This window comes from Vicugna pacos, chromosome 26 (genome assembly GCF_048564905.1).
Source record: "Vicugna pacos chromosome 26, VicPac4, whole genome shotgun sequence".
Classification (NCBI taxonomy): Eukaryota; Metazoa; Chordata; class Mammalia; order Artiodactyla; family Camelidae; genus Vicugna; species Vicugna pacos.
Window position 1 is genome coordinate 13,104,976 of NC_133012.1, and position 17,471 is coordinate 13,122,446.

Consider the following 17,471-nt stretch of genomic DNA (forward strand, 5'->3'; position numbering starts at 1 on the left):
TATATATATATATATATATATATATATATATATACATACACACACATATAATGGAATAACATTCAGCCATAAAAAAGAAAGAAACCCTTCCATTTGTGACAACATGGATGAAGCTGAGCACATTATGGTAAGTTAAATAAGCCAGAGAAAGACAAATACTGTGTGGTATCACATATGTGGAATCTAAAAAAAAGAAAAAAAGCTGATTTCATAGAAACAGAAAGTAGAATAGTAGTTGCCTAGGGCTATGGGGAGGAGAAAACGGGGAAATTTAGGTCAAAGTATATAAACTTTCAGTTATAAGACGAGTAAGTTCTGAGAATCTAATGTACAGCATGGTGACTATAGTTAATATGGTACTGTACACTTGAACGTTGCTGAGAGTACATCTTAAGCATCTTACCACACACACAAGAGTTAACTGAGGTAATGGATGTGTTAATTATCTTGATTTTGGTAATCATTCCACAATGTATATGAGTTTCAAATCATCACATTGAATAGTTTAAATATATATAAATATATTTGTCAACTGTTCCTCAATAAAGTTGAAAAAAAAATCAATGACAGTTAAATTCCAGGATGTATATAATTTACTTTTAGCATAAGTATTTCTTTCATTGATCTCTTTTTGATGATTGCTAATTTGAAGAGGAATAACTAGTCAATAGTAGCTCCCTTGTATTATCAAATATTTCATACACACACATTTTTAAAGTCCATGTGAGAAAAGATGAGGCCTCATGCTTCTCTGTAACCACTGAAGGACCTAGCAGAGGAACTACCCATAGTAGGACTCAAAAGTATTTTTGGATTAGTTAACAATTAGTTATCTCCTAAGTTCCAATCTTTAATGAGCATCCACATACTACTGTCAATCTCTAAAAGTCAAAGTTTCTATAGAAAGAAAGCATAAACAACTACTATGGGAACTTTCGTTTTTCTTTTTAATTGAAGGGAACTTTTCAGATTCACTGATTAGAACATGCGTTGGCAGCAGAGTGCTTCATTGTTTGTGTCCTTACAAGACTTAGTGAAAACTCAAAAACGTCTTTGTGGTATAATACTTCTGAGAGAAAGGGACATTTGAAAAATAGCCTTTTGCTTCCAAAATATTGAGGTTACTCATCCTTCAATTCCCTGAGATCATTAAGACCTGTTTGTTTCCCTTCCTCTTGTGCATAAGGAAACCAAACAGTATTTTCTTTCCCAATATGGCCATAACTCTTAACCCAAATTTCTGCCTAGGGAATCTCTCCAGCACATGGAAGAGAATTTTTGTTTTATCCACGTATCTTGCTTGTTCTCCATATAAACTATGTGTTCATAAAAGAGACCCATAAGTTTCTATGGTTTTTAATTCAAATGGTCAAATTCAATGAGTCTCCTGTGCGTCTGACCTGCACCTACTTCCTATAATGAGTAGTAATTATTGAGCTATTAATTGTATAAGTACAAATAAGCACAGAGTAAAATGTGACTAGTAAAGCTTGTGAGTTAGCTTAATAATAGTAAGTATTTGAAAATAGGATTCAAGTTTTCTTAAAATACTACGGTTGAGGTATATATATAATATACATATTTAATGAGGGTTGAATCAACTAACAAAAGTAACTTTCTGTGTTTTCAAAAGGTCGAGTTTAAGACAATACAGTATCAGTCTTCTCAGTAGCCCAAGGAAGATTGAAATGTTCTTAGTGATAAAATTCTGTTATTTTCATGGTGAAATTATGAAACAAATAGACCACAAATTACTAATTTAGAGCTGGAAAGTACTTTAGAGGTTTGCGGCTTTTTTACTAATGAAAAAATTGTCTAAGATTAGTAAATCAAGAAACAATTGAGACAACCAACAGAATGGGAGAAAATGTTTGCAAACAATGCAACTGACAAGGGTTTAATTCCCAGAATATACAAACAGCTCATACAGGTCAATAACAAAAAATAAACAACCCAATTGAAAAATGAGCAGTCGACCGAAGCAGATATTTCTCCAATGAAAACATACAGGTGGCTAATAGGCACATGAAAAGATCATCGCTAATTATCAGAAAAATGCAAATCAAAACTACAATGAGGTATTAACTCACACTGGTCAGAATGGCCATCATTTAAAGGTTAACAAACAATTAATGCTGGCGAGGGAGTGGAGAGAAGGGAATCCTCCTACACTGTTGTGGGATGTAATTTGGTGCAGCCACTATGGAAAACAGTGTGAAGATCCCTTAAAAAACTAAAAATAGACTTACTCTATGATCTAGCAATCCCACTCCTGGGCGTGTATCTTAAGGAAATTCTAATTTGAAAGATACATGCACCCCAATGTTCATAGCAGCACCTATTTGCAGTATCTAAGACATGGAAACAGCCTAAATGTTTATCAACAGATGATTGAATAAAGAAGTTGTGGTGTATATATACAATGGAATATTACTAAGCCATAAAAAAGAATGAAATAATGCCATTTATAGCAAACATGGATGAACCCAGAGATTATCATACTAAGTGAAGTGAGCCAGAAAGAGAAAGACAAATACCATATGATATCACTTATATGTGGAATCTAAAAGATGACACAAATGAACTTACTTACAAAACAGAAACAGACCCACAGACATAGAAAACAAACTTATGCTTAACAGGGGAGAAAGGGAGGGATGGATACATTGGGATTTACAGATACTAACTACTATATACAGAATATATAAACAACAAGGTCCTATTGTATACCACAGGAAACTATATTCAATATCTTGTAGTAACCTGTAATTAAAAAGAACATGAAAAAGAATACATATTTCTGTATGTATAACTGAATCACCATGTTGTACACCAGAGACTAACACAACATTGTAAATTGCCTATACTTCAATTAAAAAAAAAAACAGTTGGCTTGCTAGATTTTTGACTGCAAGGATAGCTGGAGAGAAGGTTGAAGTATATATCCTGGAAAACCACACATGATTAATGCATACATTGGTTGAAAAATGGATATTTTAGGCACTATATATCTCTTCTTTTTGAATGTTTAAGTTACTCTTGGAGCAAATTTGGCCCATCTCTCTTCTTTTAGTCCTGGTTTCAGGGAGAGGCTGTATAAATTTCTTCCTTTATTTAATGAGCAACTACTAGATCAATAACCCTGTGTTGTGTACAAGAAATAAAACAAATCCTCCTTCTTTTAATAATTTTATATTAGCTCTAGTAGACTGCTATGCAAACAAGCAGCAAAATAAAATGGGATGAGTATGAGTTTAGTACCAGAGCAAAGTGCTATCAAAACAAAAAAATGAAGAAGAGACTCTGGGTGATCTTGGGGTCAGCTTCATAGAGGAGGCAACAATTAACTGAGACTTGAAAACTGAATAAGACTGGGGGGGATGGACAGCATGGAAGTGCAAGGTGTGCTTAGGAATATTATAGGATGTGGAACATGTTAAAAAATAGGTCTGCATTCTCATTGAGTTGTGGGAGGACACGAGACTAGGTTTTGCTAAAGGGTTGTGCAAAGCACAGTGATAAACACACACAGAGTGGTTGACTTAAATTCCATAGGTTTGCACTGGCCCCCGAGCTTACCATTCATCTTTCTATTTTTTTCTCTTCACCCATCAACTTCCCTTTTCTGGATTTTCATTATGATATTTTTACAAGGTAAATTATTGTATTGTCGTAAAAATATACTTTAACTAGAAAATGCCAACGGACTCCTTCTGCTCTCTCTGAAATCCCCGTCCTTCATGGTGCCACCTCTGCCTGGGGTCTCTAGTGGTACAGTACTTCCCATATTTGTTTCAAGATGAACCTAAATTTACCAGTTAAGTGATTTGCAGAAGGAGACCTGTTTTATAAGCTGGTGAGGAGGATCCTCTGCTAGGTCGGTAAAGTTTCATTTTATGGTTTTTTTGGCAACAGTTGAATCCCATAATAAAGCAATAAGGAAAAAATATTTTTACAATTATCAAACTTCTAGGCACTTCTTAAACAATCTGTGGCTATTAAATTAGGAATGACATTTCCACAGGTTTTCTGTTTTGATGTGTGCTGTTATTCAATTTGATAAAATTAATTTTATTTAACCACAGATATTTGCTGATGACTAAAAAGCCAAATACATGAGAAAGCATAGGTCTTTTAGTAGAAGCTGGTATCATTACTGATAAAATAATTCGAAGTACATATTCTTCTACTGCAAGCAAGTTAAAGGAAAGGACTGGATACTTTTATTCTCAATGTCTCCTTCTGGACTGAAAGTGTTGCTCCATTACAGAGTAAGAAAGTCCAACCAAGGGGATAATAAGAATTATGATTTCATTATTTTTAAGAATCTGTTATTTGCTGAAATACAACCCAAATGTGAATTTTAGTATGTCTATAAAATATGAAATAAATTAAATAATCTTAAAAAATGTCATTATTCCATATAAGAGGATTTTAAGGTGAGTATCTCCTTATGTTATTGAAAATAGAAACACAGCAATACTCTTCTTGCCGACAGTTCTCATAATCTTTTCAAATTAAAATAATACAACTCGTTGTCCTACTTGGAAAAGATAATAGTAATGGAAAAAAAAATTAGATCTCCATTATTTGCCTTAAGATGTTTCTTGTGCTCTTGGTCAGAAATTAGTTATTTAATAGAACTGACCTCCTTTGAGCAAGTATTTATAATAGCCTCTGCATAAATAGCTATAAATATGACAGCATGCATTTATTGCTAAGTTTTGTGAGGAAGTAAGTAGTAAGAGTTCTATGAACTTTCTCACATACACATGTCACTAGGAACACTGTCTTAAAAGCCCTTCAAGCATTTAGGATCTGTGTCCCTTTCCGAGTTCCTGGGAACACAACGTGCAGTGAAAGAAGAAGGGTTAGGAAGAAAGGGTCACTATCTCTAAGGGAAATATGCAAGCGCCACAGATGCGTGAACCAAGCTGCTGTTTCCCACACACTCCATGGCTCCTCTCGAGCACAGGAAGGGAAAGAAAAATTCTCTGAAAAATTAACCACATGTTAGTATTGAAACGTTGCCAGGAACTCAGAAGGCCCTAGAGGGTTTGTTTCAAATCAATATTGATGGAGCCGTGTGGGGGGTCAAGAGACTGGCACATCTGCTCTCAGAGTTCCACAGGATGGAGTATTTTTATTCTACCAAAGAGGAAAACTCAGAAAACAAATAGACAGCGGTGGGAGTGGTACCAGTGGCACTAACAGTCCGCCTGACATCTTTAGATTAATGTATAGTGAGAAAGTGGCTTACTATCCCAATCAATCTCTCATCTAATGCCATCCCTGGGAGGAAGAGGGGCTCTGTTTCAGCAGAAGGTGACATGGACATTACAAAGCCCCACTGCTGACTGAGAAATTGCATTTTGCTGGAATTTTTGAAGTACTGGATCAGTGTCATACTATGTTGTAGCAAAAATATGACCATTGGCATGGTCAAATTAATTGTAGTTCAATGCATGTAAAGCAAAAACCACCTACCCCTTCCAAAACACCTAAAAATTACCCCCGCCCTTTTTTGAATGGACCAACCTGACTGTATACAAATTGAATAGCTGCCTATGCTTAATATTCCAAGCAATTGTTAGTAAGTAATTTTTCCTCCATAAATAAATTGCAGGCATTATGTATGTAAACATAAAGCTGGCAAGCAGTAACACTCAGCATATTTCTTTTCCCTTCTTTTCCGAGCCTCAGTAGTATTTTACAGTATTTTCTAAATTATATATGGCTATACAGACATGAAGGGCTTTTATTAGTAGTATTAACAATTGCAGTGGTAGTTACAAACTAGTATTTTTCAGTTATCTGCATACTTGCTTCTATATCATAATAAATACCTTGTTTTTATATCTCAGATATAATTCTTCAGACTCACTCTATACATTAAAGTAAACCTTGTTCTTAGTTGCTTTGCTTTATTTTCTCACTCTGCACCATCTCTGTTCTGAGGATCATAGAATCTAAAGCTTGAAGAACTTGAGACCATTTAGAGTATCTTTATCTTTAAACAGAGAGGATAACTGAGACCAAGGAGAAGTTCAGTCAGGACAAATTTGATACAGAAATTAGCTGTTTCTCCACCCATTTTCTACATACTTCACACTTCATATGGGATTCCTGACTTTACTGTGCTGTTGCCTAATTCTATATATATTTTTTCCTTCTCTTTAAAAAAATTGCCTATATATATTGTAAGAAATGAAGCAGAGTGAGAAAATGAAGCAAGGAGACTAAGAACAAGGTTTATTCTAATGTAGTGAGTGAGTCAGAAGAATTATGTCTGAGATATAAAAAGAAGATATTTATTACAATATGCAGGCAATTTTTTAAGAAAGGAAAACGTATCTCAAGATTACTTACAATGAGAACCTACTGAAAAGTTTCTTGTTTTATCATGGGCTTTTCTTAATTTTGTCCAGTTTTAGCGTACAACTTGCCACCTCTAAGGGCCTTTTCTGATGTAGATGTGGCCCAACTTTAATCTGTATTTTGGGACTTCCTGCTGTTTGCTTTGATTCCACGCTCTCGCACTGCCCTGACACTGGATTCTTCTGTTCTGTCCTCCAGCTTCCCACACAAGGACAGCAGGCTCAGCTCAGCTCCCAAGAATCACTCTATTCTTCATTCATTTCTTCTTTGTTTGAACCTGTATTGCCAGTCTAGTGAGTATGATATAATTTCACACCAGTTGTTTCTAATTGTACAGAATGGGATTTTTTTTAATATGTGAAGATTAGACAATTCTTTCTATCTTTATTTATTTATTATTTTTCAAACTGAAGTATAGCTGATTTACAGTGTTTCAGGTGCACAGCAAAGTTATGTGTGTGTGTGTATATATATATATATATATACATATATATATATACATATATATATAATATATTCTTTTTCAGATTCTTTTCCATTATAGGTTATTACAAGATGTTGAGTATAGTTCCCTGTGCTATACAATAGGTCCTTGTTTATCTATTTTATATATAGTAGTTAGTGTCTGCAAATCCCAAACTCCTAATTTATCCCTTCCTTCCCCCTTTGGTAACCATAAGTTTGTTTTCTATGTCTGTGAGCATATTTCTGTTTTGTAATTAAGTTCATTTGTATCTTTTTTTTTAGATTCCACATATAAGTGATATCATATGGTGTCTGTCTTTCTCTAGACAAACTTTCGTGATCTATTTCTACCTCTGTCAGCTTGAAATCTGTGCTACTCTTCAGCTCAGACTCCACCTCTTTTCCTACTCCATGTGGAAATATCCTATTCATTTTCCAGGGCATAATTTATTGGTCGTCCTCTCTGACTTCTTTCCTATTCCTTTTTCCCCCGGAGTTAATCAATCCTTTCGCCCTGCACTCATAGGCCCCTTGTTCTCTAACCTTCATTTTTGTCTATTTTCTTGAAAAAAGTGTCAGCTCCTTAGGGTCAAGAATAAATCTTCTTCCTTTAAATTGTATTCTTTTCTCTTGGGCCTTTCACAATTTCTGCCCTTTTGAGAAACAAACTCAATCTTTTATTAGATGAAAGTTCTGGGATGCAGGAAGATGTCTTATTACACTTTTGCACCCCTCTTAGTACCTAATAAAACAATAAGCACATGGTGGCCCTAGATGTAGTGACTGCTTGACCATCTGGCCAGAAATCTAGTAGCAGAGTTCCCAGTTTGGTCTCAAAGAGACAAAATCCTCTGTACAGATGGATTTGGGAACAAGGGAAGAGCTGCAGTTGACATTTAGGGCTCAGGAAGAAAGGAATTTAGTTTTTCTTATTAGTCTTTTAATCTCAGCCATTCCTAGGTCTCTGCGTGGGTGTGCGCTGGTGTAGGAAGAAAAGGAAGCAAAAGAGAACAGAAGAATGGAAGTTAGAAATGCATTCATTGGGTTCACTTGAGTCTTGGGAGAAAAAAACATGTTATTGGCAAGAGATGCTGTGTGATCTACTTTAAACATAAATGTTTTTCAAACACCCATATGCCTAGCTTAATGTTTCCCAAACTGGTATTTGAGGATTTTAGCAGGGATTTTTCACTTGAGATGTCAATAGTCGTGACTTGAGAAAATGTATGAATAATCAAATAAATTTGTGAAATTCTGTTTTCTGTGATGTTTATTTCCTATAATTGTTTACTGAAGCATTATAATGTGCCTTAGCATACTGAAAGCTTTGAGAATCCCTCAAGTGAATACAATTATTTAGCTTTATTTAACCAAGCATTTCTTAAACATATCTGACATGGCATCCTTTTATTCATTTTGTTTGTTTTTCACAGAACACTAGTTTGAGGAATGCTGGCCCAACTACTCCGGGTGACTTGAGTTCAGAAGAAAAGAAACTTCCTGGAAGATTGTAGAGCACCCTGCCCTCTCTCCATCTGTTGGGTCTCTGAGAGGTAAGAATTAAGTTGTCCAAGATGGATCTCCTGCTGGGTGGCCTTCCGAGTTGAAATGCCCCCCAAAGAGCTCTCTGGAGACTGGCTATAGATAATGCTGAAGTAAATCAGTTTTAATAAAGTGGGTTTTTCAAACTTTAATGGACATGCATATACCTGGAGATCTTTTTAAAATGCAGATTCTGATTTAGTAGGTCTGACCTGGTGCCTGAGATTCTGAATTTCTAGCATTCTCCAAGGTAATACTAATTATACTGATTATGTTGGTCTTGAGAAAGCCCTTTGAGTAGCAAGGTAGTTGAGGTGGTGGATAAGATTTGGAAGCCACTGGGCTATCATGGACTCATGGACCCCAGCCCCTTTATGATTCCAGGGAAAGGGTTGGTGCTCCCCAATCAAGGAATACTGGAATGGCAGAACAGGGCTAGAGGCCAAAGGCATATGGCTATTTGGTTCCAGTTCTGACTTTCTCAGAATTTGATGTCTGTTTCAATGTATTGTACTTGAATGTGGCCAGCGGTGCAACTGCATGACTGCTGCCACTCCTTTTTGTGTATTCCCCAGTATATGCCATTCTTGAAAGCCAATAAATGTTCTGCCTGGTCATTTTCTTCTGTTATTTGACAATCGTTTAGTACAAGTTTTCTGAGTAGAGTCAAAGAGGAATTGGGAAGTTTAAGAAATTAAGAAATAAGTTAGCAAGGAATTATTCATATTGTTCTTCAAAAGGTCCTCCATAAATTTAATCCTAAACCAACAATTTGAACTCATTTTCTCCTTTTCCTCAACCCAGAGCTTTTAGGTCTATTTAGTCTAGTCTCATTCTTAGCCTACTTTCATGCCATGCTAAGTTTCTTCTTCAAACAAGCACACAGGCTGTCCCTCCATGTTTCCCCTTTCTTTCTAATCCTCACTCAAATTAGAGCTGACCTCAAGTTGTGCTTTCTTCATTAAGCGTCCCCTCATCACCCTAAAGCATACACTACAGAATGCAACTTGCACTAGTGCTATGTGTTTCTTAGTCCAGCATTTCTGTCTCAGTTATATTTGAGGTTCTTTGAGAATAGCGAACATACTTTATTAGTGTTTTATAAATTTAATTTTCTTATTTTTTGCTTTTCTAGGCTCTCACATCTTTCTAGTTTTGTGCTTGTGGGCAGCAAAGAAAACTTCTCTAAGGACTTAGTTATCTCATCTGTGAAATACAAACATTGGACTAATGTGTGGTTTTCAAATACCTTGGAGACACAGAAACATTTCTTCTGAGAATATATTACACAGCAACCTAATATATGGAAGAGATCAAAGTAGACCCTGGTAGGGCTGCAGGGCAACATGGTGGGGTGGGGAAGGCAGAGACTTCCCTCTCACCCACCCCTCTATTCTTTGTAGAGTCTCTGCCTAATCATAAAATTGCACGGAAATCCAGAAAACCACTGAATTCAATGATCTCTAAGTTTTTTTTTAATGACTTTCAAGACTGAATTTAAGAAGCAGATTATTTACTGGTTTATAGTAAAATGGATAAACCCATCATGTGAAATAAAATCATTGAATAAAATCCATACCCCATAATGGCTTTTAAGGTGTGGCTCAATGAACACCTGCATCAGGAACTTTGTGATGCTTTTAGAGATGCCAGATCTTGGTCCCTATTGAGGTCAACTGAATCATAGTGGGTGAGACCTGGAGCTTACTAGGTCCCCTAGATGATTCTTGTAAACATGAAGATTTAAAAAACAATGATGTAGAGCAGTGATTCTAAACAATAGTCACATAAGGATCAACTATTCAGTTTTCTACAATGTAAGTATGTCTATTACTATCATAAGTTATGATTTAAGAGATTCTGAATAAGGTCTAGGCATCTGTACTTTAAAAGAACTTTCAGAAGTGATTTTCTGTGTACCTCTGGTTGAGAGCCACTGATAACAGTGTAAGGAAAAGTAAAATACCAAAAGCTGAGATACACACAGTTGCTGTCATCATGCAGCAAGTTTAGTTTTGAGCTTCCCAGCAGTTAAAGAAAAAAGGGAAAGGTTTATTTCATATATCTTTTTTCCGTGCTCATTATATAGTGCAGGGCATAAAGTAATAACTCAATATGTATATTTTTATTTATTGTAAGCACTCTTGTATTTCTTTTTTGGTGTCTCTTATTGTGGTGGTAGACCCTATAGATTTTTAGAAAATTGTTCTACTTGCTCAAAAAGGCACAAAAAATTATTGTCATCTAAGTATAACTCGAAGAATGCCAAAATACTTGTTTGGAAAATATGCTGATACTTAATAATGCCTAAATACATTTATTAGTTATTGGGAATCAAAAAATCCAATCCAAACGTTAAATCCCTATTTTGTTTTTGATAGCTTTCGTTTTTTGTTATACATGTCATATTTAAAAACTTTTTTTAAAAAAGCCGATACCCAGGCCATACTCCTGAATATAAGAATCTCTGGAGGGTGGGACTTACCTCCAGTATTTTATAAAACTCTCTAAGAAATTCCAATGTGAAGCCAAGGTTACAGCTTTGATCAATAGTTCTCAAATTAGAGAACGCGTAAAAGTTTCCTGGAGAATTCACTGGACATGCAAATTCCCCTGTCCCCCACAACTGAGATTCTGATCCAATAGGTTTATCTGAAAATTTAGATGTAATTGTGCTGCAGGTGGTCTTTGAGAAACCAAAGCCTGTGAAAAAAATCAAATTCTAAAAAGAAATTTAAAAGTAAATGCTGGCATGAGAAATAAAAATGTAATCTATGTTTCTAATGCTGTTTAATTACCCTTTACCAGTGGACATGAGAGGCAACCTCTAATCTGTGATAGAGGCTAGGTGACAATCATACTTTTGAGTCCAGGAAGCTGTTGACAGACCTACTAGAGAGACACACTTGAGGGCAATAGACCACCGAGACACCTAAAGTCAATCTTTTGAAAAAATGATTTTTAGGTTGTTATTTTGAGGTGCTGCTCACTAACTTTTTTCTCTACTGAACTTCTGAAGGTAAAAAGTAGAGTTTCAACTTGGAAAAGCCCCTTCTCCATTGGATAAAAAATTGGGAAAATTACCTAAAATATTTTGGCTTATGGAATTTGGTAACTTGATTTTAAAAACCCTATATAATGGGAAGGCTGAGAAGAATCAATGTTACATTTCTTAATATATAAATTCTCTATATAAATTCTAAATCTTAGAACTAAATGTTATGAAACACAGAATTTTATAAACCATTAGATTTTTTGCGACATGTATTTTATTGCCACTAAATTACCAACAATTAGTTATATTATTCATAGTTACTGAGACAGAAAAAGTCACAATCTAACCTGATGTTTAAAAGTATTAAAACTTGGCATGTGCAGTTAATTGCCATCAAGTCTAGTTGCATGAAGATACTGATAAATTAAAAAAAAGAGAAAGAATGAATAGAAAACAAATGAGGACAGACTAGAAAAGCCTCAACAAAAAGAGGATAAGCTAGAAGATCCATAATTGCTTCTTCTACGTCAGCCAAGTGAGGGTAGTGTTCCCACAGAAACACTACTCAAACTAATTGAATAAAAAAGAAAGTATTTTGGGGATATCACTGAGAAGTCTGGGAGGTAGATTCAGGCACAAACGCAGTTAGGAATCAACCAAAGTTATCACAACTCTGCCTCCGTTGTCTCTGTGATGGCTTCATTTCCAGGCAAGTTTTCTCAATGTGATGCCAATCCTGGCTGCCTGGGGCTTAAGACTTTTATCTTGAGCTCAAGATATTCTCAAGACAATCTTTCTTAGAAAAAGTGCTCTCAGAAAACAAAACAAAACAAAACAAAACTGGATTACTGTGGCCAAGGGGATAAGTTATGACTGGCCAGAATGAGTGACACACTTACCTATATCTGGGGCTTGGGATGGAGAGTTGTGGATGGGGAAGAGGGGGTGCAGAGTGGAGAGAAGGGGGTCATGTGATTCACAGTCTCCTCAAGCCAAATAAGGCAGATATAGTAATAAAAATATTCTGGGAAAACAGAAGTTAATGGCTTCCCACAGTAGTTAGTATAGAAAATGAATCCAAAGAAAGAAGTATTTTTTGACCAGATATTAGACATTCATATTTAATATTTTATCATAGCTCTTGTATTTGTCTATTTCAGTCAGTGGTCTTCTGTCTCCCTATCAAATTTTCTTATTAAAAATAACAAAATATCAATTTATTGGAAAGTATCCTTAGGTTGACATTTTAAAATGATGAAGCAGATTTAACAATATCAAAAGCTTCTAAATTTGGCCAAAATAAATTCACTTTCACACAAATTGTTGCAATCAACTCAATAATGCATTATGTTGAAAATGAGACCTGACTAACTAGTCAGCTTCCTAACAGATATTTTTTACATTTCACTGGCTATAAGCAAATTTTGGTGGATGACAGCTTAAAAAACAACGTACATGGGAATTGTGACTAGTTTGAGAGCAAAATATACATCTAAGAAAAATGAGCATGAACAAGTATAAAGTAGTATATCACCAATCACTAAATGATATAATATATCCTATATGCACTCATGCTAATAGGAACATTAGAATTCTCATTTTAATCTTATAGTTTCATAACTCCTATACACATAACAGGTTTACACTCTATTAAATATGACTGGAGCAGTGTTCAATTTTTTTCAGTAAGAAAGGCAATACTCTAAATTGATTTTAAGGTTGATCTTTGCTTTATACCATTCAGGGCTGGAAAATCTCTTTTACCTAGGAAAGATATACTGGCAATGCAGAGTGTGAACTGCCTCCGTGAAAAAGAAAGAAGATGATTCAAATGCTTTAAATTTTGGCAACTGGGAGATGGCAAGCAACATTTTAAGAAATGTTCCAGTATAGTAGTGAAGCTGTAAGACAGAACCACATGAAGGACAGACAGGGAGTGAACAAATGAAGACAATGATATGAGACTGGCCTTGCAAGAAGCTGGGCTGAGAAGAAAAACGTGTTCAAGAGTAGCTGCTATCTAGTTATGCATAGTTGTTGCAGCTTTCTTTCTTTTTCTTGTCCCATCCTCCCTCTCCCCACCTGTTTTTTCTCTTTTCTTTTTCAAAGAACACAGAGATTAAATCTAATTTGCAAGTTGAAGACAAAGAACCAGTAGAGAAAAAAGTTGTTGACAGCACAGAAATTCAGGAAAATTGATGGAGCCAAGCCACTGAGGAGGTAGAAGGTGAAGGCTTTGGCTGTGGGAGGGAAGAGGGATTCCTAGTCCATGAAGGCTAAAAGGAAGAATTTATGAGAAAGCATGTACATTTGTGGGGAGAGGACAGGAACTTGAAGGAATGATCTCACTCAGGACTCTATTTTCTCTTTAACAAAGAGGCAAGTTTCACTGCTGAAAGTGTGAGGGTGTTCTGGGGCACAGATGCCCAGTAAGACTTCAGGAACGTGGTGAAAGAAATCTTTGGAATAGCCACTCTAGGGGTGAGGAGTATCATATTTCCACAAAGGAAACTTCTATGAAGGTAGTTGCAGGTCAGGAAAAAGGGATTAAGAGCTACTTACATAAATCAATCATAAATGTCCATCCCAAATGGGAAGAGTTAACAACCGAGTCTGTTTTTTAATTGTCAAATATCTCAGTGATAAGCTCAATCATAAGTTGCACAATCTTCACCTTTCTTCCCTCAAACTGACAAGTAACTGATTTTTGTTTTATCTTTAAAACTGACTGACTGAAATGAGATTATGGGATTACATGCAGGCTGTTTTCTTCAATTATGTATGCTGTCAGGGGACTTTGGTCCTATAAATTTTGTAAAGTATGCTCTGTTGACTCAAAATAAACAAACGAAAACCCACCTCTCTTTTGGGGACAAATATAAAAAAATGACAAAGTTTCCCGCAATTATGATGTGTTGATTGGAAGGAGAAATAAAAGTGAATGTTCTTATCGAACCATGGATTTGATGACTAACATAATTCTGTCATTTTACAAATGAGGATGCTATTCCAGATGAAGCTCCCATAGTTAGCTAGGAATTGAGTTGAGACAGAATAATGACTTCTAAGCCATTGTTCTTTTTGCAAAATAAAAGAGCGCTATTTGGACACAGACACACAGGGGAGAAGACTATGTGAGGACAAAGGGAGAGATTGGGTTGATGCATCTTCCAGACAAGGAACGCCAAGGACTACTGACAATCACCAGAAGCTAGTCAGAGACAAGGGAGCCTTTCAAGGGAATGTGGCCTTCCTGATTACTTAGATTTTAGACTTCTAGCTTCCAGAACTGTAAGGAAATAAATTTCTGTTGCTTTAAGCCATCTGGTTTGTGATAGTCTGTTATGCAGCCCTCAGAAATGAATACACGTATTTCCTGATAAGCCATCAAATGGGCACCAATGTAAATTTTACTGAAAATGAGACATAGATGAAGAATATTAGCTCTTTAGAACAACTTTCTCAAGTTGTTCTAAATGAGGAAATTTAGGGCTACTGAGATAACAATTACCTTCACTAAACTGATTAATGGGAAGCAGGGACCAGATTCCAGGTATCTTATTTCAAATTCTATCATTTTTTTCCCATATCGTCCAGACGTACATAGGAAACATGTTGTGCTCTGTAGATATATATTGGAAAAAGAGACTATTTCTACTTATGAATTTGCCTTACTGTGTTGGTTCATCAGGTTTTGTGCTTTTCTTGAAAATAACATATCAAATTTTATTGCCCAGTACTTAATTAGCTATCAAGACCAATCCTTGAAATGAGAAACTGTGTTGGTACACCAAAAGGACTGCCTCTTTTCCAATATTCCTTATTTTCACTTTTCCAGACTCTCCCATAAAAATGGAATCTGAGATTTTTTTTTCCTAAAAAAATATAATTGTCTGGACAATTGGGGCGTTACAAATATAAAAGCTCCTTTAGGAGTAACCAAAAAATTTTTTTATTTTTTAAGCAGCTTTTTAACACACAGCAACTGGACAAATGCAGAAAACAGACTAGCTCAGGAGGAAACTCCATTTTCCCAGGGATTTGTTTCATTGCTCTATCTTGTAAGATCTAGTGCCATGTGAAAGATGCTTGAAGCTAGAATGGCCTATTTATTTGACCCTTTGCCAAAATGCATAGAATATTAAAAAATGCACATACTACCAGAAATGTGAAAATGTGTTTGGTATGGACTCTTTTAGGTTTGAAGTTTAAAAGGAAACTTACCTTTATCTTTGTACTTTTTTGGGCAGGGGGGAGCTAGGGTTACGTGACCCAGCTCTGTGTTAAAGAAGACTGAGAGTTTCTTGTACAAAATATTTTACAAAAATTTGCATTTCTAAAAATATGTATTAAAAGGCAAACTTTGAGAGAATATATTTGAATTTATAGTCACATAGTTTTTGAGTTGGTCTTCTGGAGGCGTGTGCCCTAAGACATTTAAATAGTTTTCAGTCGTCTCTTAGAGATTTTCCAAAAGCTCTGATGGCCCACAGAGCTTCTACTACCTGTCCTCAGAATTCACACAGCTCCCACCTTTTTTTGCCCTCTTCTAGTCCTCTGTGCCATTCCTACTGTTTCTCAAGTTGACAAGTTGAGAAATGAAGGCTTTAGCAAACAGACTGTTATCCCTTGAATGAAAACATTAATCAAGGTGAAGAAAAAACAGGGGCAGGAGATGAAAGTGAGAGAGTGTATTAATAAGGCCTGATTTTCATTAGACTTGCTGCCGGCTTTCTTTTAGGTCCACATTGATTTCTTATATTTCTGAGACATGATGGTGGATATTATAGTCAATTGAGTATCTTTTGAACATTGAAATATGTCTTTTATTTTCTTATAGTCAAAACACAGAATTCTATCTTACACATGATCTAAGCCAAGTGAATCATTTTCACATTAAGTAATAAGGTTTCCTTTCTGGTGATTAACTCTGTGTTTCTTTCTTTCAACAAATCACATCAGCACACATGACCTCATGTAATGGTTATGCCTGAGGCTTAGAAGGTCCACATGCTTACGTATAGCAAGTAATATTGCTGTATTTCTCTGGTAACTAGCTCCTTGAGACCACTGTGTAGGCAGACCTGCCGAGGCCTCTTTTCTATCTTTTCAGGGAGGGTCTGAGTGCAGATGATGGTGTTTAAAACTCCCAAACTATGGCATTCCTTGCCAGCACACACCATCAGGACATAAATGTAGTACAAACTGATTCAGATAACAGAATCAGGAGGCTGCCTGGGACCTCCAAAGGCCATTTGATACTGACACAGCTCCTAAGCAGTTATGTCTGCTTCAGACAAATGCATCCCCGGTCTGATTTTAAAACTGTCCAGGGCACTGAATAATTTTGAAATTCTAATAAAGTCTTCAGGAGTTCACTAGCTCCTAGACAATTTATGTTGCATATTGAACTGCTCTTAGCTATTACATAAAATTGACTTTTTTTTAGTCTTCAGTATTTTTCTCTAAAGCAGTAGTTCTCAATCCTGGTTGCATATTAGAGAGATCTGGAGAGCTTTAAATAAACAAGCAAAAGACTGATACTCAAATCTCACTCTAATCTAACTAAATGAGAATCTCTGTGGATTCTAGTAGTGGTATTTTTTAAAGCTGCTGAGATTTTAAGGTGCCACCAAAGCTGAAATCACTGTTTTAATATATGGCCTTTCTTGATGACAGATGTTTAACAATAGTATCTTTGTAACCTGATGGTGGACTAAATACCATGGTTGGTTGGTTTGTTTTAATTTGGAATTGCCCTACTTCCTTCTTAGTTGTCTCTCTGGAGTCAGTTTTCAACAGAATAGCCAGAATGATTGTTTTAAAACAAATTAGTTCTTGTAACTTCTCTAACTCAAAACAATTCAAAGCCTTCTTATCATTCAACATCCAAATTTACTGTGGCTAAAAAGTTGTTGTGATCTGTCTCTTCCCTAAGACCACATCCCCTACGATGCATGTATCTCTCACATCACTCCCCTCTCTGAATTTCCAGCTGTTTTTCAGACACGCCAAGTGGAGTGCCTCCACCGAGGAAACTCTTCCATAGACTCCCACAGGCTGGCCTGTTCACTTTTTCAGGTCCTTCTAT

General features: G+C 35.8%; 1 protein-coding gene and 1 long non-coding RNA gene across 12 annotated transcripts in view; one reads left to right on the plus strand and one right to left on the minus strand.

Moving 5' to 3' along the window:
* The window catches only part of DLC1 (DLC1 Rho GTPase activating protein), a 355,265-nt gene that overhangs the window by 272,104 nt on the left and 65,690 nt on the right, over positions 1-17,471 (minus strand). The gene's annotated exons all lie outside the window — the stretch shown is intronic.
* Positions 6,573-14,335, plus strand: LOC140689597 (uncharacterized). The gene is made up of 3 exons (XR_012064636.1): positions 6,573-6,671; positions 8,277-8,396; positions 13,125-14,335. It is a non-coding gene; the product is annotated as an uncharacterized lncRNA (long non-coding RNA).